This window comes from Macrobrachium nipponense, chromosome 8, assembly GCF_015104395.2.
Source record: "Macrobrachium nipponense isolate FS-2020 chromosome 8, ASM1510439v2, whole genome shotgun sequence".
In the NCBI taxonomy this organism is placed as follows: Eukaryota; Metazoa; Arthropoda; class Malacostraca; order Decapoda; family Palaemonidae; genus Macrobrachium; species Macrobrachium nipponense.
In genome coordinates this window covers 67388205-67411813 of record NC_087203.1, presented here as the reverse complement: position 1 = coordinate 67411813, position 23609 = coordinate 67388205, and the positions used below count along the sequence as shown (strand labels likewise).

At 42.8% G+C, this 23609-nt stretch overlaps 1 protein-coding gene across 2 annotated transcripts in view; it reads right to left on the bottom strand.

The window, feature by feature from the left end:
- LOC135222819 (uncharacterized) overlaps positions 1–19834 on the bottom strand; it is a 187996-nt gene extending 168162 nt beyond the window's left edge. For both annotated transcript variants that reach the window (XM_064261127.1, XM_064261128.1), the window contains exon 1: positions 19678–19834. The gene's annotated coding sequence lies outside the window, so the exon portion shown is untranslated. The remainder of the gene's footprint in view (positions 1–19677) is intronic.
- Positions 19835–23609: the final 3775 nt, after the last annotated feature.

Genomic DNA, 23609 nt, shown 5'->3' with positions numbered 1-23609 from the left:
CAATCGACCAACCCTTGCCAACAAAGTTAAAAGCACACCTATCCCTTTTCTATAGGATAGGATTCGTGTTGCTTCCTCACCCAATAATATATCTACGGATATGGTAATGGTCCTAGCGACTTACGATCTGAAATGTCGTCTTCACATCCGTCGGGAGTGTGAAGCGAAACACAGAGTTGCTTCGCTAAAGCGTGGCACTCAGGATGTTACTGAGTGTCATGCTCTGTTGAAATGCTTCCGAGGCCTGCGCCCTCCACCTCTTGAGCATTCATATTAAGAAAAAATCTCAAATCTTTATGCAAACATAATGAATGAGACCTCTTAAAAGAACTCCTTGGCTATAATGCCAGGGTGTCTTGAACATGAACCAGTCTGGTCTTTTACGGAACACCGCAGGATTGTCGGGAGTGTGAAGCGAACCCAGAGTTGCTTCGCTAAAGCGTTGGCAACTCAAGGATGATACTGAGTGTCATGCTCTGTTGAAATGCTTCCGAGGCCGCGCCCTCACCTCTTGAGCATTGATATTAAGAAAAAATCTCAAATCTTTAAGCAAACATAATGAATGAGACCTCTTAAAAGAACTCCTTGGCTATAATGCCAGGTGTTCTTGGACATGAACCAGTCTGGTCTTTTTACGGAACACCGCAGATTGTCCGTGACCTTGACTTTCTATAGTTTTATCAAGATAAAACTTGAGAGACCCTACAGGGCACAGGACTCTCTATGCCCTTGCCCAATAATTTGTGCCATACCCTTGGTCTCCAAGCCTTTCGGGTCAGGGTTAGACAGGTTTTGTTCTTATCAAGAACGGAAGGCTAGAGGACAGACCGCATTATGTACTTTAAAGCCAAATCCTCGATGATGGCTAAAACCTCACTAAACCCCCCCTTGCCGTGGTAGAGCGGTTAGAATATTAGCCTTTCTGGTCACGTGTATTAAGTTCGCAGAAAGGATAGGTTCGAAATGCTTTTGGCATCAGAAACTCAGACTACGTCTAAGTTCCATGCCGGAACCTTTGATCCAGAGAATTTCAAGATCTCCACAGACCTCAAAGATCGTGAAGCTTTGTTGTTTGACAGAACCGAATCTCTGAGCCTAGAGGCCGTCAACAACATATTTGCATATTCTACAATAGTTAGGACTTCTATCTTATCTCATACTTCATACGGAAAGATAGAACCATAACGAAATTCACAGAGGTCGAGGTGGAGGAACAGTCATTTCCCTTCACTATCTCCAGAAACGGCCCCCTCCGATTGAAAACTGAAAATAGGCAGCACTGCTTTGCCTTGGCCAAGAGACTGCCATTAATCTTGAAGATCTTATCGCTTCTCGATAGTCTGAACGCCTTCAGACTCAGAGAGGAGAGATATTAGATACTTCACTAAGTGACGATGTTAGATTACACGATTCTCTCGGGAAGGGTCTTTGGACAATTCTCTGGAACTTACCTGACCTCTGTGAATCAAAACCTCTTAGAGGCCAACATGTGGCGACTAAAGCTAATCCTCTAGGATCATGAATAAGGGAACAACTTAAGAGGAAGCTCCTTCGTCTTCAATATTACGAAAAACTTAACGAAGGACGCCCTCCAGTCTCTCCTCACTTTCGACATACTTCTAAGTGAGGATTACTCAGACGTCAGTAGTTGTTGCCTTCGATCGAGAAGACCCGCACGTGGACGTGCACTAGTTTTAACGAACCTCTTGAGGATCGTTACGTTCCGTGCCCAAGCCCATAACCAATTCTCTCTTCTCGAGCTATGAGAGAGCTGAGAAATTATCCGAGATGATTTGGGCCACTCGATCCAAACTCACCCTTCGAGGAACTGGAGAGCCGACCAATTTGGCTTTCCAATTCTTTCAGACAATGTGCCAGAACATCTTGTTCTCTGTTCGGATGTCTGGCACCCTCTCGCTATCACCCGAGGTGACCTCAAGCCGTTGAGAGAAAATTAGAATTACAAGATCTTGATGTTATTCCAATTTCTTCGTGAGGAAAATTTGTAGAGGTCTGAATTGCTGTTTATTCAGGGGAAAACAAGCTTCTCCAGCAAGGAAATGGTCCCCCAGCAAAACTCATCCATTCCCTCACTCAGCCTGCTTCCTCTTAAATAGGCTGCGCTTTGCATAAGCAGGAGAGCATTATTATAGTGCTATGCCGCGGTAGATTCGTACAGAATGTTACCGTGCGGTAAACCCGCACCTAACAAGTATAAGAGATATCTTGTTGAATTTTCTAAGTAAACGGCAGGTATGATCATTCAAGATTACTAGAAATTTCCTCAACCCGAGGCTAAAATCCATGATTGTAGGGCAGAGAGACGGTTTATTCAGCCATTCCCGCAAGGGAGAGAGACGTAACCAACGCGCATGACACCGAGCTAGCCGGTACTGCGTAGATCACAGTAACAGCAGCCTTGATCATTGTCTCGCACTATGTGCCTGAGTTGCCAGCTACTCCTTTTACGAAGGGATAGGTATGAAATTATCGAGCAAAAGAAAAGGAAACTCTCAAGCAGGCCATATTTAAACGAAACAAATTCGCTAAATACAGAAGCTGAGTTGGTGTTGCAGTTCAATTAGAATACTTCTCGTCTAAGTCGCAATCTGTAGAATAACTAGGATATGCGCCTACCCCTCGGACAATTCAACTGCTTAGTAGAATCTATCGCGAGGTTAATATACGTAGTATATTTATAGTATTCTGAACAACGATCTCCATCCTAAATTCTTTCCTTCAAGAAAACAAAATAAGGATTGGAGATCGACCACCTTCGATCTCTATCAAAAGAGTGAAGGAGAAGTCTTCCTCGAAGGAAAGCTTCAATGGTGAACAGAATAATATCTGCCTGAGTTGCCAGCTACTCCCTTTACGAAGGAATAGGTATGATATTATCGAGCAAAAGGAAAACTCTCAAGCAGGCCTATTTAAACGAAACAGAATCGCTAAATGTCAAATAAATACATTAGAACAACAGTTCTTTCGGCTTCTATCCGCAGAGGTAAATACGATATGCGTATATGGACTTGACCCATGCGTTAACAAAATGACGCAAAGATAAACTACGTAAGTATTGTAGTTAATTTGAACATCGAATTCTCTACTACATCTTTCCTCGACGAGAAAGAGAGAAAGAAAGGAAAACGACTGTCCACGTTCTAATGAACGAGACTTTTAAAAGAACTCCTTGACTCTTTGCCAAGACTCTTTTCCAAGAAAAGGGAGTAATATTTGAATAGAGATCATCAAGAGAGAACCGAGGATCGAAAAAGACCGTTCAATGTTCTTATGATATTGGACAAAAGACTTCCTGGATAGTCTACAAGTCTTTCTCTTAACCCAGGATGAGCCTCTGAAAATGAATGAGAGCTCTTCCGAAATTTGTTAATGAGTTTATCCGCTTAAACGATAAAAACGTTAAAATCTATGTCAATGAGAACTACCCCATTTATGAGGGGTCCCCCACTTAAATGACAATGGGGAAAACGTCCTGACTTGACAAAACTATTAGCACTTTGCTAATAGGGGAAAACCTTTAACATGACAGAAAGTCACCCAGGAATCCGAGTATATAATCTTCCCGATTCTCAAAGAAATCGATGAAGAGGAAAGAGGATAGAAAGAAAAAATTCGGGTATGTCTCTCCGCTAACTCCGAATAATCCTTTTAAAAATTTCCGTAAAGAAATGTCCTCAACAGCAAATAAGACGCCCTTCAACAAGTCTTTTTCTCTCGCAAAGCGTCCTGCCGAGCTTCCACCGAAGCGTCCTGGCGAATGTCCACAAAGCGTCCATGCTGAGCGTCCTCAAAAAGCGTGCTGGAAAGCGTCCTGCTGACGTCCTGCCGAGCGTCCTGCTTAGCGTCCTCTAAAAAACGTCCTGCTTAGCTACGAGCGTGTCTGAGCAGAGAACACCAAGTCTTCTGAACGGACGTTTCAGAGAGGAACTCGTTGAGCGCCTTGATGCAGCAAGGCCCGCCAAGAGGCGTCCTGGCGAGCACCTTGCCAACATCTCAATGTTATGACGAACCGCGTTTGCGTATGACATTGAATATTTTTAAGGGACGTCCTCATGCGAGTCTCCATGGAGAGCCGCACGCTGCTCCTGAAGAGTGTGAACACTAAAGGAAGACGTATGGCTTTCGTCTTCCGCAAGGTGCTTGCCGAGCGTCCCTGGAGAATGTCTCTACTTATAGGACGTCGAGCACCTCCAAAAGCTTTAACCCTTCTTATGCCGACCAGAGACATAAGTTGTTTGACTGTGCAAAGCAGCTTGCCGGCCATCAAACTATCAGCTTGCTTTTTCGAAGTAAAGCGAACGTTACATCGTATACGGAGCGCCATGAGGAGAGGAGACGAATACTGAGTTGCTCCTCCAAAAGGTGGAATCAAGAATGTCCTTGATTACCAAATTCTTTTGGAATGCTAGCGAGGTTGAAAACAGCTCTAACTTCATGAGCGTTCACTCGCAGGAGGCTCAAATCACTCTTCTGGCAAGATGAATGAACCCCTTCCTTAATTAATGGTTATATGTGGATAATAATACCAAGAAAAGCGTTCACGGGATCGCAGGGGGCCTCAAATCAACTTCTTTTGGCAAGTGAATGAGCCTCCTTAATAATGTATAAATGATATATACATGAGCGTTCACTCGCAGGAGGCTCAAATCACTCTTCTGGCAAGAGAATGAGCCTCCTTAAATGTCCCTTTAGGAAAAGAGCCAGTTGCATTCTTCTAAAGGGAAAATGTGGTCTCTTTACTCTTTCCAATCCTCAGTGACGAGAGAGGACGTGAAGCGTCCTCTTCTCTAAAGCTTCTTTAGGGGGGCGCGAGTCCTTCCGAGAACTCCAACCCCTGTGTGGGAGGACCCTCGGAGGACGAGAAGCAATCCTTCAAGATTCGTGCACGTGCACGATCTTTAGCAGCCTGGAAGCGTCAACAGGTTCTGCCGAAGGGACGCCAGATCGGTGGGGGGAGCCCCCGTAACCCTCTTGCGGCTTTCGACATGCCCTCTCCCTGAGTCATGGAGTCCGACAGAGGTCCAGGCCTAGAGGCATTATGGGCCGATCTGACCGCCCCCTCCACAACACAAGGGGCACTACACTTCACAACACTGATTGGAGGAGAGCGAGCACTTTAGTCTAAGATTACTTGATGTAATCCTCTAGCAGACACTTCTTCTAGGCCCGTAAGCCATACCACAGGGTTAGGCAAAATAAAATCTACAGGAGGTTAGAAGGTTCATTATTTCTAACTTCTGTTTACTGTGGAGGAAAACTCCTGATTCTAACACGCTCTAAAATGCGTAAATGAATCCTCCTTCTTCCGTAATCAGTCACACATTACACTAATTACCTTATGCAAAGAAAACATGTAAACGTCATATATACTAAGCGAGTGTCTACCGAAAGTTCCGGTAGACTCACCTTACCATGCAGACAACAAAGTCTGAAACTAGGCTAACTAGCTTCAGACATCAAATGCAATGAAAAACAAAAAATTTACGATAGCGTAATGCCTAGCCACAAATCCAAGTTAATAATCGAAAGAATAATTAGGATACTTAAGTGGCTAATGAAGTTTTTCAAAAATCCTAGGCGGAGGTCTGTAAACAGTTGTTTACCGACCGGCGACACAGAAAAAAATATGAATAGAAAATGGGAATAGTTCCTGATATCCGCCTCCAGCGGCGGGAATGGGTACTACCACCTGGCCGCTCCACTGCGTGTGCCGTGAATTTTTAAATTCTGTCGGACTTCAGAAAATACAGCTATATATATCTGTCAGGTAAGTTTTCATGAACAAAACACTGTTTTAGGATGCTTTTTCGATAGCGATCCTTGGCAGTTCGGGTCGTCACAGAATCTGTTCGAGGGACGCCTGATCGTGGGGATTCTCCATAACCTCCGTAAGGCTTTGACATTCCTTCTCCTCTGGGCCTGTGAGCTTGGAAGAGGTCTAGGCACTAGGGACACTTAAATCCATATCACTGTGCTTACCTTGTAACGTTAGCATTTGACGTTCCATCCTTTGCAGTGCAGCTTTAAGATCTGCAATTTCCGTTGCTGGATTTGCAGTCTTAGTACAAGAGGAAGAAGATACAGGTTTAGGGTTAGGTGTTAAATTTAATTGACTTTGTTAGAACGAGACCTACTTACGCTTCTGGAGGAAGTCCTTCCTAGCCCTATCCATATCCAATTTCCTTAATATGAATTTAAATTCTTCCATTCTTCCTCATTCAAACCTACACATTCATCACAGGTGTTAGATAATTGAGCATTCATTCATTCTACACCCCTTACAATTAAACTGTGTGAGGATCTACCGAAGCTTTCAGTAGCCTCACCATGCATCCCTCATTTACACACTGTCTTCTAACCGTAAAGCTAGAATCCGACATGTGAGAAAAAATCCAAAAAACCAAGTCCAAATAACAGTCCACGAAAGAGTATGCCAAACCAAAGATCCAATACGTCACCAAAATAACCGGCTTAGAAGATCAATAGCGATGAAAAACCACGAAAATCAAATCAGGAGTAACAACAACAATGTTGCTGTCACGGCCGATAGAGAAAATCTGTCTTAGAAAACGGGAATGATTCCTATTCCCGCCACCAGCGGCGGGGCGGTAGATCACCTGACCTACCTGTAGAGTGTGCCGCGAAATTCGAATTTCTATCGGGGACGACGGAGTCTATAGCTAAGTATATATCTGACAGGTAAGTTGAATGCATAAAAACTACTTTACAGCCTCCTGTCTGAGGTCACCAAGTTGTACTAACACTCAAGTAGGCCTATGAGAGGGGTACACCCCTTATATACACACAGGCCTAAACACCCTTCGACCTCTGAGATTTTAGGTAATAAAAGTTGTTAACCCTTAAGAGCCAAGGTAAAAAATCAATATATGCAGCACCCCTGGCTGGGTAAACTTTGAGGTTGGAGAGAGAGAGAGAGAGAGAGAGAGAGAGAGAGAGAGAGAGAGAGAGAGAGAGAGAGAGAGAGAGAGAAACATTTTCCCTATCTTCCACAAGAAGTTAAAAATTACTATTTACAACCCATTGTGGAGCCTCTTTTACAAGACAAGCATAAACTTTACCAAGTTATACATGTTTGTTTTGATAAATGTTCATTTTTTAAAATCATAATTACAGCCCATATAATATCATAACAGATAAGAACTTTTGCAAAATTACAATCATAAGTGACATATTATCATAAAAGATAAGAACTAAAACCAACAGCAACCCTTGGGTATATATATTTATGGGCAAGTATAATGACATGTGAGAGAGAGAAAAGCAGCACATAACCCCTTCAAGTCAAGATCACAACTAAGTACTAACTGTATTATGAGCTACCTACTTGATTTTAGCCAATCTAAAAGTTCCAATATGATAATTTTTCTAATCAATTTGTATTTTTCAAGCTAACAAACCTGAGATCTTTAACAATAGGATACGTATTTCTAAGCGCCAGCTGGTAACCAGTTAAAAACAATTAAAGATTGTGAGCAAGGAATCTGAGATCTGGCAACTCCTGTGCGTATGAAGTGATAGCTGGTCAGAGACCGCACATTACTTCGTGATGTATTCAGTCTTTTCTTAACTGCCTTGGAGAGTAAGACACTTTTGCTTTGCTTTCCTTCCAAGCTGGTTGATTTGTGCCCGATTTTTCTTTTCTGGATTATGGATTCTACTGAGTCTCCACTGCCTCATCAACTCATGTGCCTGGGCATTCATGGATCTGGGCTATAGAAATACATATCAGAACAAATTGGAATTGTGTATGAAAATACTGTACAGCCCTTTCCGAAAATAAAAAGTTTTTTCTGAAATTTTTTTTTCTTTCCCAAAAATAATATTTCTAAATATAAATTTTTAAAAGTATCTTCTATTTTTTTTTTAGATTATTCATCTGTGAAAAAGGATTTTGACGTAGGAAAAATCTATTTCTGGGCGATGGGTTCGTGTCGCCCAGTGAAATAATCCTTTAGTTCATTATTTCTAAGGTAAATGAGCTAACAAATACCAGAGAAAAAATAAATTCAAGAAGATGTCAGTATAACTGACTCGCTCACCCAAAATAAAAGAAGGGTGTCGGTATGGTAACTGGGGCGAGTGAGACCACTACCACGAATTCTTGCTTCCATTTAGAATTCTCCCACACCAAAATCCCCAACTGAGAGAGCCGACCCACAGGTCGAGGCGGCAACTACTACCACTACACCCCATGCCACGCCGACTGCCGCGCCACTGGTGGCCATCCTGAAGTTAGCAGGCAATCTTGGGCGACAGGGCAAGGGCAGGGTGGGATTTCACGGGGCGACACGAACCCATCGCCCAGAAATAGATTTTTCCTACGTCAAAATCCTTTTTTCTGGGCTCAGTTCGTGTCGCTGCGTGAAATAGTACCAGAGAAATAGCGCAAGATTGAAAGAATTAAAAGGGTCCCAATAAAACTAAAAGTAACCTACAATAATATAATTAGAGAATAAGGTATATACATAGAATAACAACTTAAATCTAAACATATTTCAACTTATTCTCTGACTGTGAGTCATGAAATCACACAAGTGATTATTCACTTATTATCTAAAGAATCAGTAATTCACAACAATACAAAATTTTAATGAATATATACAAGGTACGAGTGTGGAACCCTAGCATTAAATAAGGGAACCACACTCAAGAAGTTTCATAGGATACAAATTATTGTGGGTGTCCCTAGCAAAAAAATAAGGGACACACCACTAAGCCATAATCACAAGCAGCTAAGGCTAAAAGGCGAAGTGTAGAGCATAACGGCAGGTTAGATGAAATGTTAAATGAGGCAGGTAGAAAGGAGATCTGGATCTTCAACTACAACTACTGAGCAATGTCAGGGGAAACTATGTTCCCTGCTGCCACTGCTGGAAATTTTAAAGATTCCAAGGACTTTAAATAGTGACGCTTAAAAACTGTCGGTGATTTCCATCCAGAATACTTTTTCAAGTCATCAAAGTTCATGTGTTGGAAGTAGTTAATGGAGGTGGCTACTGCCCTGACATCATGGGCTTTAGGGACAGAAAGGCTCGTAAGGTCATCACTGGACAAAGAGAGGGGTCTTGTGGGAGAGGGATGACTTTCCAAGGTTCCCATCTTAATAGAGGATCCTCATTTTTAGCTAAAAGCTGCGATCTGGGGAGAGTAGAACTTCTCCTGAGGGGAGGAATTCTATAGCCCCGCATCTCTGGATAGAGCCGACAGTTCTGAAATCCTAGCTCCTGAAGCCAGACTTAGCAAGAATAGCACTTTTCTTAAAAGCATTATGAAAGTACATGTAGAGTTGTCAGTGTCTGAAGCCAGTTTGAGGACGTCATTTAGAAACCATGACACTGAAGTAGGCCTTATGGAAGGTCTAAGTCTAGCACAAGCCTTGGGAATAGACGTAAAGTAAGAACCTGTTAAGTCTATATTAAAACCCAGCTGGAAGATTTTCTTCAAGGCTGACTTGTTAGTAGTAATAGCGCTAGCTGCTAACCCTTTTTCGAACAAAGACCTAAAAAAGGATATATCAGAATTAATAGTCATGGTTTTGATGTTTGATTCCTTCAGGAAAGATACCAACTTCTTGACTGCAGCATCATACTGTCTCAGAGTTGAATCCCTTTTATCTGATTCCACGAAAAGGATATTCTGGGGATCTATATTTGCATCTTTTTTAGCCGCAAACTTCATGAAGTCCATAAAGTTAGGGCTTGAGAATTCCTGAGGAAGCGAACACAGTCCTCGTTTGTACTGACTGAGAGAGTCTGGGATTGGGAATCCGTTGAGGGCGAAGACCCAATTCCAGATGCAGAGGGTACCAGTTGCTCTTCGGCCAGTCCGGGGCTACTAGGGCCACCTGTCCCTTGAAAGTCCTGAGTTTGTTCAGAACTTTCAGAAGAAGATTCACTGGAGGAAAGATGTAAATCTTCTTCCATTGGTTCCAGTCTATGGACAGAGCGTCTGTGGCATATGCCAGAGGGTCCAGGTTGGGAGCCACATAGCATGGAAGCTTGTGGTTCGCTTGGGAGGCGAAAAGATCTACTTGGAGACCTGGAACACTCCGGCGTATCCACTGGAACGAACTGTTGTCTAGGGACCATTCTGACTCCAAGGGAACTGACCGGGATAGAGCGTCTGCTATCACATTCCTTACTCCCGCTAGGTGGGTGGAGGAAAGATGCCATTTGTACTTGTCCGCTAGGGAAAAGATGGCTATCATGACATGGTTCAGATGCCTTGATTTGGATCCTCCCCTGTTGATGCAGTGAACTACTACTGCGCTGTCCAGAACCAATTTTACGTGAGAGTTCTTTGGTGGAAGGAGCCTCTTCAGGGTAAGAAATACTGCCATGGCTTCCAATACATTTATGTGAAGCTGGCGGAACTGCGGTGACCAAGTAACCTGAACTTTTCTGAACTGAGAGTACCCTCCCCAGCCGCTTAATGAAGTGTCTGTGTGGATAGTTAACACCGGAGGAGGGTATTGAAGAGGCACCGACATGGACAGATTCTTCGTCTATGTCCATGGACGCAGACGGTTGCGAAGAATTTGCGGGATTGCTGACAACTTGTCCTGGGATTTGACATTTGCCCTTGAGCGCCAAATCCGGTTTATGTCTTTCAGTTTTGCTTTCATCAAGACGTTCGTCACTGAAGCAAACTGGAGAGAACCTAGGATCCTTTCCTGGTTTCTCCTTGAAGCATATTTGTACTTTAGAAATTGCTTTACTGACTTCGTTATTTCCTTCCTTTTGGCTACCGGAATTGACAGATTGTGAGAGGCTAAGTCCCATTGAATGCCGAGCCATTGAAATCGAGACTCTGGAGTGAGTCTTGACTTTTTCCTGTTTATCTGGAACCCCAGGTATTCCAGGAACTGAATCACTATCTTTGTGGCTTTGCGGCATTCCTCGACGGTTGACGCCCAGATCAGCCAATCGTCGAGGTACGCTACTACCATTATCCCTTGCGACCTTAGTTGTTGAACAACTACTTCCGCTATTTTCGTGAATACCCTGGGAGCTACATTCAGTCCGAAGGGGATCACTTTGAACGAGAATGTCTGGTCTCCTAGCTTGAAGCCTAGGTAAGGGCGAAAGTGTCTCACAATTGGGATATGATAGTATGCGTCTGTAAGATCGATAGAGGTGGTGACGGCCCCGCAGGGAAGTAAGGTCCGTACCTGCGAGATGGTCAGCATTTTGACCTTGTCGCAGCGAATGGATAAGTTTAACTGGGACAAGTCTAAGATTACTCTTCTTTTTAATGAGCCTTTCTTTGGCACGCTGAACAAGCGACCTTGAAACTTTAAATGCTTGACTCTCGATATTACTCCTTTCTGAAGGAGTTCCTCTGCATAATCTGTCAATTCCTTCAATGGAAGTTGAAGGAATGGTCTGGGTGGAGGGGGCCTTCAATCCAACTCCAACCCAGACCCTTTGGCACAATACTTTGTGCCCATTTGCTGAACCCCCACCGGTGCCGGAAGAGGAACAGCCTCCCTCCTACCTTGGAGGCCTCACTGTTGCTGTGCGGAGTGAGCTCTACGTTTGCCACGGAAGTGCTTGCCCCTATTAATGACTCGGCCTGCTCCTCTTTGGCGAAAAGCGCCTCTGGCCCTGCTTCCCCTGGCAAACCGGTTAAAGGTTTGAACGCCGGGGAAACAGCATAAGAGGTGGAAGGTTGTGCCTGAGGCGAGATCAAGAGGATGGGCTAAGTCTGGCCTTTCATTGTAGCGGGTTTTCCTGGTTGGGTGACCGGGACTGCCGAGACTGTTTGGACAAAGTGCTGTGGTTTCTTCTGGTATGGTTGAAACCTTTTCGTCTTTTTCAGTTTCTTCCCTGAAGAACTGTCTTGCTTCCTTTTTGCAGAGAGGCCCCAACGATCTCTGAGACTCTGGTTGAGTCTCGTCGCTTCGTTTTGGACCTCTTTAACTGCCGACTCCGGGAAGAGGTCCGCCCCCCCAAATGTTGGAGGAAAGCAACTTATTTGGCTCGTGCCTAATAGTTGCTTCCTGGAGGACATGTTTCTGGCAGTTGACTCTTGCTACAACAAACTCATTCAAGTCAAATTGGACTGTATGAGTCTGCGACTTCGCCAAAAGCTTGAAGAGCGGCTCGGACGCATAGGAGAGGGCCGCTACTTCCGTCATAACCATTGTGTTCAATGTCCTTGCTAACCTGGACCTTGCCTCGAACTCCGCTTGGATGAGGTTGTCCGGAAGCCTGGGAAGTTTCTTGCCGAACTGGTCCATGGCACAGTCCGGCTTAAACTTACCCACCGTAAAGGTGGCCGGCAAGCCCTCCCACAGATCGCCAAACGAAGGGAGAAGAGGAGATGTGGGGTCTGCTTCCCTTAGCAGAGGCAATGGTTCACCTTTCAAGCCTGCCTGGTTCGTGACATCGGCTATCTTTGTCAGGAAGGGAAGTGGTGCTTCCTCTTCCGTCGTGAAGATCGTGAAAGGGCTCTTAAAAGCTTGAAGCCTGGTGTTAATGCAATCCCAGTCTTCTAAGCAGTGAAGCCATTCCCTCTGAGCATGATCCCTGCTATATAGGACTGTCTCCTTCGGGATCTTGTCCTCCCTATTCAGCGCTGCCTCCGTCAGCCTGGCATACCCCATGTAAGGAGGCTGTAAATCTGCGGGGTGGAACTCGAAGTCCTCAATCCTTCGAGTTCCGCACTCCGGGATGGAGATAAGGCCATCCTTGAAAGGAGCGAAAGCCGCTACCCTCCAAGGGTTATTCACGGAGAATGCAGGGAGAGTGTCATATGCCGGGAGTTGAACATGACTGGCACCAACTGTCGGAGAATCAGTCTGAGGAGCTTGGTTAAAACCGGAAAGGAGGTTCTCTTGGTTGGACATCCTGTCCGAAAGCTGAGTGAACATTTGTTCCATGCTCGATCTCAAGGACCTACCAAGTCTCCCACCTGCTGCATCATTCCAGTTGGAAAATGCAGCAGGATCAAAACCACTCGGAGGCACAGAGCCTGTCGAGGTCGCCGGGAGGGCTCTGGCAGTAGTAGGAGAAATCACTGACTCCGCAGGAGCGCGGGACCTCTCCCTGGAGGACTTGCTCCTCGACCCTTTCGGAAGTGAAGCTGACGAAGAGGAGGCTTTCACTTTCACTGCTCCGGGGTAAGAAGCCGGAGACTTACGAGCCGAAGAAGACGAAGAAGTCATTTTAGACGACGTCTTCTTAAGAGTCTTTTGCTCTCTGTGACCCTTCACTTTGGGGACCACAGAAGCAGCGGGGGCACTATACGGGAGCCTCCATCGCCCGTAAAGCCCTGAAAGGAAGGAAAAGAAGAAGGGACAGGAGATAAAGATCCAGATGCACTCAAGGAAGCCCTTGAGTGCCTAACATACCTACCTCAACCAACATATCATCTACCCCTACCGTCATAGGCTCTACGTTAATATCAAGAGTGGCGACCTCCGCCACGATGTCTTGGCCTTGTCCTTCCTTGAGAGCTTGCTCCTGGATCGCGGCGATCGTCGGAGCCGCTGCAGCAGGGTCAACGTACCCCGTCGACTTTCCTCCGGGGAACAACAGGACAGCCATCCTCTTCTCCAGGATGTAGGGCTGACCTTTTGGCGGTTCTTCGTCCAAATCCGCCGACCAGGCTCTCAGGGTCGCCAAAGCCACGTCCTTGACTGCGGCAGCCTGAAAGAGAGGGTCATTATTAACACTTAAGTCTAAAGGTGATCCTTAACCACTAGACTATGATGAGCTTAAGCTTAATTATATATCAGAACTCATATGGCATGAACGTGCTGATGACCAGAAGTACTTACTCCTTCCAAAAACTGGTTTACAAGCTCATAAGAAATAGAGCAAGCTTCGTGAAACCAGACCTGAAGATCTCCGTGGCTGGTAGAACAGGAAGCATGGGTCCGGCAGACCTCATGCCCGCAGGGGTCCTGGAGCACGGCGTTACAGCCGGGTTGCTGGCAGTTGGTAGCCTGTAAGTGGAAAGATACACGAGTATCAGGTTTACACTCACAAGGCTACTCTAGTACTCTGCTGCATGCCAGAGTTAGATGAAAAAACGGGCATAATCCCTCCCCTGAAATCCTTTGGATTAAATAGGTGAAACACAAATACTCCGGTGTACACCGGAGGAGGAAATTCCATAAACCAAAGGCAAACATATATAGATATATAATAAAATATAACTATAAAGGAAATTTCCAACGGAGGACAGGGGAGGGAACCCAAGCTTAAGCTAAATCACTTAAACTAAACTTAAGCACTAGCGAGAGTTGATACACCGGAGATCGACTCCGAAGCGCGAAGTTGTCCTACACTACCGGAAGAATGCCCCTAGGGGGTAAACGCCGGAGATGAGGGAACAAAAGGATAGCTAAAGGACCTACTGAAATCATATCCGCTCGGTGGTTGGCGGAGCCTACCACCCTCCCACTAACCGATGGGACACCGGGGTAGGAAGAGCCAGAGACCGTCCGTCGTGGGGAGGTAAAACACGAGGAGGGAAGAAATCAGATCCCGTGTACTCCGGGGAGCGCCGGCGCAACTGGAGAGGTGGGAGGCCAAACCCCCAAACTCCAACCACACCGGAGCACCCCCGAGCGCAAGGGAGAACGAGGTCTCCCCCAGTCTAATAGCCTGTCCAGGCTCCCCTACTCCCTCCGCGTGGGGAGAGAGGGAGCCGTGCCCAGGGTGGAGCTAAAGGCAGGGAGCGAGCAAGGACAGATCCCCCTTCCCTTCTACTCCATGGCGAGAGAAGAAGGGGGGGGGGGGGGGGGGGGTCGGGGGGGGGGCGGCGACTGGGGACGGGCGTCCAGCGGTACCGCGATCGACAGTGGACCAAGGTACGATAACACAACACAACCGACCTAGTCGGTATAAAACGCAAGGGTCTCATGCATCCAAACTGACCAGAATGGTGCAACAAAACTGTAAGAACAGAGTCTTCGGTGGACCAAGAAAACAGGACCACTAGAGACCCAGACCCTAAATAACACTGGACGCCCTAAGCTAACCTAATCAAGCAAAAACTATTACACTGATAAAATAATAATAATACGATAATAATAATAAAAAAAAAAGAGGGAAAAAATAATGAGTGAAAGAGAAAAGAAGTCCACGGAGTGAACAACTGAATCCGAAGAAAAAGTCTACCACTCAGAGCTAGCCTAAGCCGATAAGGAGAGCAATGGCCAGGGTCTGGACAAAGGAAAACACTCAGATGCCTACTACTAGGTAGAGAGACATGCATGCATGGACTAACACCAGGGGTAGGCTAATTCCCCTAAACGATGTAAATAGTAGAATCAACATTGTATGTAATTAAAAGGGACTAGAGTAACACGTGATAAAATGAAAGGAAAGGTTCCAAGGTATGGAGACCCTCGAAAACCTAACCGAACACGAGGCGAGACAAGGCCGCCATGCGCCAGACCGGGAACCTGTATTCGCACCTAAAAAACAGTAAAAACAAGTTCCCGGCTAGAAAAAACTAAACCCAAACCTTTTCAGGGCACTTAACTTAGCTGCTGCAATAGCTGCACGTTCCATCTCGAAGAAATAGGTGGGATAATCTCAAAAAACACAGAGCAAAACAAAACGTGTGGTCTCACTAGTCCGCTAACTGAAAAGATGGCCACCAGAGGCGCGGCAGTCGGCGTGGCGGGGGTGGGGGGTGTAGGTGGTAGTAGTTTGCCGCCTCGACTGTGGGTCGCGCTCTCTCAGTTGGGATTTTGGTGTGGAGAATTCTAAATAGCAAAGAGTTCGTGGTAGTGGTCTCACTCGCCCCAGTTACCATACCGACACCCTTTCTTTTATTTTGGGTGAGCGAGTCAGTTATACTGACATCTTCTTGAATTTATTTTTTCTCTGGTATTTGTTAGCTCATTTACCTTAGAAATAATGAACTAAAGGATTATTTCATGCAGCGACACGAACTGAGCCCAGAAAAAGCGTGATTTCAACAGTGTATAATACGGTAAACAATCACAGACGATCCTCCATCATCATGCTGGCCGGGTCTTATTCACTAGATATTTAATTGGTGAAACAAGAATACAATTACAACTCTAAGCATACCATTCAAAAGATTGAAGTTTCATCAACATGTGATATATGAAAGCGCCATACGAACTAAAATAAGCATGTGATGCTCTTTGTAAAATATGTTTTCAAGGCAGTTTTGAAATCCAATATGGCGGCAATCGTGTGGCTGGCCGGTCTAGTCACGGACTGTCCACCATCTTTCCCAGCCTTCCCAGCACTCATTTGAACAATGTTAGCGTATATATGTAACGTTTATATATCTTACTCAAGATTGCAGTTGTAATCAGCACAATAAAACAACATTTTGTTGCCTATATTAGTGAAAGTATGAAACTTGTTATTCCCAGAGTCATGGTTTGAACTGAATTCATTTTTACCTTGTAATCAGTGGTTTTATCCTCACTGCCATCACAACTGAAACTCCACAGTGCTTATTTGATTGTCATTACATATACACATTTTGGTCTTAATTCATTCCACATTGCACTTGAACCACGTTGCTGTTCCTGGTTCCTAAGCGCTCACTCCACAAAGACAGTTACCAGCAGCAGATGACGACACCGCAGTTTTATTCCCTTAATTGTTTACTTTACTCATTATTTAGTTCAACTTTACTTTGTTATTTCAAAATGTATTTAATTCATGTCTATTATATCCCTTTTTTGCAACCAAATTACCCTGAAAAATTACAGATATTTCTAAAGTAGATACAATCCAATGTTTCTAACCTTGTCGTACATCTGGCTACCGAAAACCATCGCGAAGCAAACGACAGATAAGTGGATTATAATTTTTTTTCCTAGCACTTTTCATTGATTCAAGTCGATATTAGTATTTTGATTTTTTTTAATAACTGTATGCCAGAAATAAATGTAACCTTTAATGTTAGCATGCTAAGAATGGCAAAATCATCGTTGCCACATTAGTGGGGCTTCACACATACGCCGATGCATTTTATAAACTGTTTCCATGAATTCTAGTTGTCATAGTAATGCAATAATGATAAAATTGCTTTAATATTTATGTATATATACTTTCAATACATAGGCTAATTTCACCAATTTCCATGTTTTGTGTAAGTCTTATACCCAGTTTGGAGGGTGAACACACCAATTAGCAACAGAGAGAGAGAGAGAGAGAGAGAGAGAGAGAGAGAGAGAGAGAGAGAGAGAGAGAGAGAGAGAGAGAGAGAGAGAGAGAGAGAGAGAGGCGAAGGAAGGAAGGACAGGGGTGGCGGTGGAGAGAGGGTAGGTGGAGCTTTTTACGCGTGTTCGTATCCATTTCTGATAATGGAGTTTTTGTTTCATGGTACAAGGACAAGTGTCTTTATTCTTTACGATTAGTGATTCACGATAAAACCCCCCACCCCCCCCCCCCCCCACCCTTATAAATTACGGCACTGGGTGTAATGTACTATAACAAAATCTCGTTCTGATACGAGTGTTCGTTACAGAAATATTGCCAAAAAACGTGCTTGCACTGTCTCTGAAACCCATAGTAGGTATACTGCTTAGTTGTCAATCAAGTTTTTTGTAATCAAGTATTTTTTTACAAGCTAGCTATTGTATAAATTTGTATTTTTCTCAATCAAAACATGTCCCTCAATGCTAACTTAACTCTTTTAACGACTTTCTGGTCATTGCAAATTTGGCCCCATTAATTTCTTATGGTGCGATCTTCATATATCCAAAAAGTAAATAATAAAGATATATATGCGCATTACGATTATAACAATTACATGAATAGCTGATAGCAATCTGCATGAATAACTGGTAAACTGTTCTGCAAGAAAGTTGAGTATAACAATTCATTTACAATAGGTACGAAAGTCAATATGTCGTGCCATCATAATACAGAACTTAAAAGAACGTTCTAATTCCGAAAAATAATTACTTAAATTTGAGTCAGAATCTAGTTACTTTTCCATAACGAATATTTTCAAATTAATCATCATAAATAGCCTATGTAAAACACTGATGTTTTACTATTTACATAATTATCTAGTGCACACTTCGTCGTCGTCTTCTACCAAAACAGTAGTTTCCTTAAAAACGTCGTGGCCAGTGACCGTGTTCCGATTGTTGTGATGAAAGTGCCCCAGCGTCTATGGGTACAAGTGGTGTTCGGATTTATCACAGGAAATGGGAAGTTTGTTGACACAAGCGACTCCACAAACATCGAGATGGCATCAATCTTCTAAGATATTTAAGCGTAAGTAAAAATTTCTTAAGCGTTTTGGTGAAATTTGCACTGCGTTGGCCTCCCTTTTCACTACCCTCTGTTTAAAGCTTTGAATTTGGCCTTAATTTCTAACTTTGGAGAAAATACTTACTTCGAAAGGAGAGTAGAGGTCTTTAGCTCCGTCTCTCACCAACAACAAGTCGCGACTAATGCCCATCTCCGGTGTCAGGACGCGTTATAAGTACTTTTTCGGAGGGTGGCATGCCGTGACCGTCGGTGTGTTGGGCCATTCCATGCAGTTGTTTACCCTACTAGGTGATAAGTTGAAAAATAAGCGAGAAAATACTGGTTCTATGATATTTGTTGCAAATGCATAATATTGACCGTCGTCCTTAAGCGGCATCCCCCAGCACCTCATGGGTTAAAGTACTTTTTCAGAGGGTGGCCACAAACGCGGTAGTCAGTGGGTTGGCCAGTCCAGTCGGTTGTTTACCCTATAGGCTACCTACCTCAAATTCCATTTTAAGGGTCACAAGTTACACTGGCAGGCTAGCTAGCCTATTACTAGGTTACGCTTACCTAGTTAGTAGCGGCCCTTATCTACTCAACTTAAGAATGGAAGCTAGCCTACCTGGTAGGCTAGTAGTCTCCAACAGCTTTAAGAATAAAAAATCACGGTAATTCTACAGAATATACCTAGTAGTTCCGCACAGACTGCAAGGAACGTAACCGCAGATGCGAAATCCACTAGGGATTGGGGCGTCCAATGTATATCGCCGTGTTTAGTACTGGCCCCTGGGGGTTACCTAATTACTAGTACAGTCGTCCAATAGGTATTAAAATTCTTGTTCAGGAGGTAGCTAAAACTGCATAGAAATCCGCAACTGCCATAGTCTAGGCCGCCGCGGAATATAGTACTAGCTAGGTAGGTAGGTATAGTAGATCTACCAAAATCACAACCATGGGACTAAGAATGCAAATCACAGGGTACATAGACCTAAGCCTAGCTAGGCCTAAGTACCTACCTAGGCATCTGTTTGTTTTGTACCTAGGTAGGCTATGGTATTTTAAGTTGCATAAAATCTGTGGGCTTTACGCGACTTCCGAACCAAGTCGAGAGTAAACTTCTAGCTAGCCTATCACCTGGAATACACATCTCTGACCCCTCAATGGAATGCCCTAGAATCTAACTCGCGGCCACCAAGGTGGCAGGTCAAGACCATACCGATCACGCCACGTAGGCATAAAACCAAATTTGAATAAGGTAAGTTCGGACCACTCGTATAGTACTAGGACCTACCTAAAGGTCATATGGTCCTAGACCAGTGAACGGACACCACTTGGTTTTTTAAAATATTTCCACCAGTAAGATTTATTTACTTATTTATTTAGAATGACCACAAACACAGAAACATATTAACTTCCTCCTTACCTATTTCAATACCGATGTTACTGCAGCACTGTGGAGTAATTTCAAATATTCTGAGAAGACCGGTGTTCAGCGAGTTTGAAAATGAACCAAAACAAAGTCATCGTCATATCGTCATCATCGACTCGTGAGTCGTGGTCGACTTCGTTTGAAGACTGTGAAGTTGTTGTGTTTAAAAGCTACTTTTCACCTACGAGATCTATTCTTTTCTTCTACATTTTTCTCTGTCAAGTTATCCATGGAAATCTTGTCCTCCTCAAAATGGGATAGTGAAAACCTATAATACATTGATTTATGACAGTCAGCCGTGCCACGAGCAATAATTTTTATCATTTTTTTTTTTAACTTCTCAACCACGAGATCTATTTTCCTTTTGTTTTTCCCCCGTCAAGTTTCCCATTGAAATCCTATCTTATTCAAAATGAAATCGTAAAAACCTATCACCCATAGATTTATGATGGTCAGCCGTGTCACCAACAATAATTTTTATAAATTTTTTATAACTCTTCACCCACGAGATCGATCTATTTTGAGGGTGGGGCGAGGGGCAGATAAAAACTGAAATCTTATCTTATTCCAAATGACATCGCGTAAACCTATCATGCACTGAATTATGATTGTCAATCGTGTCACGAACTATTATCTTAATAAACCCTTCTTTATTAAACGAAAGGCCGCAGCAACAGATACGGCATAGAATGCTTTAAAAGTAAAACCAAAGAACTGTACATAAAGATAATAGAATCTATAGCATCGCAAATAATGTGTACTTCGGCAGCAGAAGTGTAATTAGTGTAAGCATATAGGTGAAGGAAGTAGGCCAGTCGATTTAGGAGAAAACGGTAGCTCGCACTTGGTAAACAAAAGGTTAGATGGTACAATTGCAGTTTAACAGTTACTGTTTAAGTGATAAAGAAAAGGAACAAATAAAGCTCATAATTGAACTGTTAGAATTAACACAAGAAAATACAATCATTGTGTATTACTGAAACGCATCGAAAGCAACAACAGTTTCTAATCCCTGCAGGATGACATCAGAGGATGGGGTCTATTAATAATGCACAGTTGCAAGGAGACATTCAATTAATTAAAGAAAGAATAGTTTGAGCACAAAGACAGCCTACTATTAGGACTTAACATAGTCCTAGTTTAGCGGACATTTTGGTTTTATAGGGAAGCAAGCCCTGGGCCAAAGAAATGGGAAATATGTTATGGACCTAAATGGAGACTCCAACTATAAAGGGGAGACAACCTGGAGTAGAGGAGTTCAAAGTAGCACTACAGACTTTGTCCTGGTCTATCAAGAAATGTATTTAAAAAAAACTATGAATGTGAGTAGATTAATTAGGCAAAGTATGTCTATGACCTATCTGACCACCGCATCAAAGTCAGCTTCAATATTAAAACTAAAGCAAGGAAGGCCTTTGCGAAAGAAAAAAAATCTGAAAGACACACCTCGAATACATAGAAAGTAGGCTAAGCCTATACAGGAAACTATTAGTGAAGCGAAAGTGAGCACCATAAAGAAAACAATAAAGAGAAGGTTAATGCAAGGAAAGCAAGATGAGACAGAACTAGTAGTATTGATCACCAAAGAAATTTATAAGGAAATAAGCCAACGAAGAGTGTTTAACAAGCTGAAAAAGGGTAGGCCTCCAACACCAAGACAAGACGCTATGAAGAAGCATATTATGGACAGAAACGGAAAGTACATATACTAATAATAAAGAAAGCAAATGCAGAATAAGAAGAAAAGGTTAGGGCAGAGATAATGAATGACAGAAATAGACAGGAAAACCTGGGTATATAAGGATATGCTGAGAGGTAAGACTACCTCGGAAAAAGAATGGATCAGGATATATACAGTATGATGAGAATAAACAAGAGATTAAGGAAGAAACTTTAGCAAGATATTGAAAATCATGGAAGACAGTATATCAAAAGGCAGAAAACAATATAAAAGAAATATGAACTGAAAGCAAGAGAAAACAGTATACATGTGACATGGAAGAGGTATTGTAAAGACTAATGACGAGATTAGAACGAAATGAACAGCACCTGTTAAGCCATATTTCATTAAAAGAGCACATGGATGCGGTATCCGACCTAACACTGACAGAAATTAAGCTAACTGAAGAGATAAGTATAACCGAAAATGATGTGAAAAACTAAATAAAGAAAATTAAAACCAATAAAATGCCAGAGACGGATGGGATGAAACCAGTTCTATTGAAACTGTTTTTTCAGAGCCCCGCTTTTAAAAGGGAATTAGAAGAATGCTTAGATAACACACTGAAGGGTTGGAACACACAAAACAGTTAATTAACACTTACACCCAAGAATCAACGCCCAACGGTCATAAATCTTCGGCCAATAGCACTAATTAATGTTTCATGTAAAGTATTCATGGGCATCTTTAAAATCAATATAGAAACATTAGAAATATATGGAAGACGCATACACTGCAGGCAGGCTTTACTGCGCAGAGAAGAGGAATTGCTAACTTTTACATTCTGGAATATTGCATACAAGAAACATACAGAAGACAATACCTCTTATTTGGGATGTCAACAGAATTCGAGAACGCATTTGTTTCAGTGGACAGGAAAAAGCTTATTGAGATCAGGATGAAATATAGACTGCATACAGAAATGATATGTGCAGTAGCGAAGATATACAAATGACAAAAGTCTGCGCATCAACATCATTGAACAAAAAGTGCTAAATGTAACAAATGGCATAAGGCAGGGGTGTCGTGGATCAACCACATTCTTCCTGTTAGTAAAGTAATTAAGCATTGAATCAAATGAATCGTGGAACTATTATATGGAGAGGATGGATTAATCCTAGGGCACTCCCTTTTAGAAACATAAAAAAACATACAAATTCTTATGGAAACAACATGTAAATGTGTTCGAAAAATATGCAACACATAGATGGAATAAAAATAATTAAGCAGATAAATACCTAGATGTGACAATCAACAACACACAAGACTGCTCCAGATGACAAATAATAACATGGCTAAAGCAGTCATTAGTAAAAGCTTTATTAGCAGGGTGAAGGTAGGGAAGATGTACTGGAAAGGATTAGCGATGCCATCCTTCCCTTCATGTATACCATGGAAGTAATGAAGTGTACAGGACAATACTGAAGGCACCAAGGCACACAGCAAGTTGTTTAAGATCTGAAACAAGGGCCACTTTCTATCAGTCTAGGGATACGAAGAATAAACTATTCTGTCTGAAGCATTACACTTGAGAGTGGTGGAAATAGGCTGCTATGTGAGATTACAATATGCCAACATGTAAATAAGAAAACTTGGATTCTGCAAATAAAATGGTATCTTATAGAGTTAAATAAACTTAAGTAAAATTGAATCAATTAAGGGTAGGCAGTTAAAAGAAAAGATAAATGAATGGGACAAAAAAAGATGGGTAAGAGAAATGAGTAACAATGCTGATCAGTAGGACCAGATTAGACAAACTGGAATTAAACGATAGGAACAGGTTAAAGGGGAAAGATACAAGATGTTTGTGCTTTGAAGAAATAACTGAAAACTTATAACAATTCTTACTTTACTGTCCAACATTTCGTGAAACTGAAAATATAGATTCGTGCAGCAGCCACATCAAGAAAATAAAGATGAATTGATTGCTAACATCCTTCTGTTTGCAGATTTGTCAAAAGAAGAAACTGAAAATAGAAATGAATTTTCAAAAAATAATTTGTATTACTTATATATTTTCAATTGTAAGTCCTCTATTCGTATTGTGGTACTGAACCTAACGGTTAGACCAGACTTTTATAAATTAAATTGAATCCATTTAGTCCCACCCTCAAAACCTTCATCCATAGCTCACTGAGCTACCATGAGCTCCACTAAGCTTTAACGACTGCCGGCTACTAAAGCAACACTCGACTACTGAGTATTT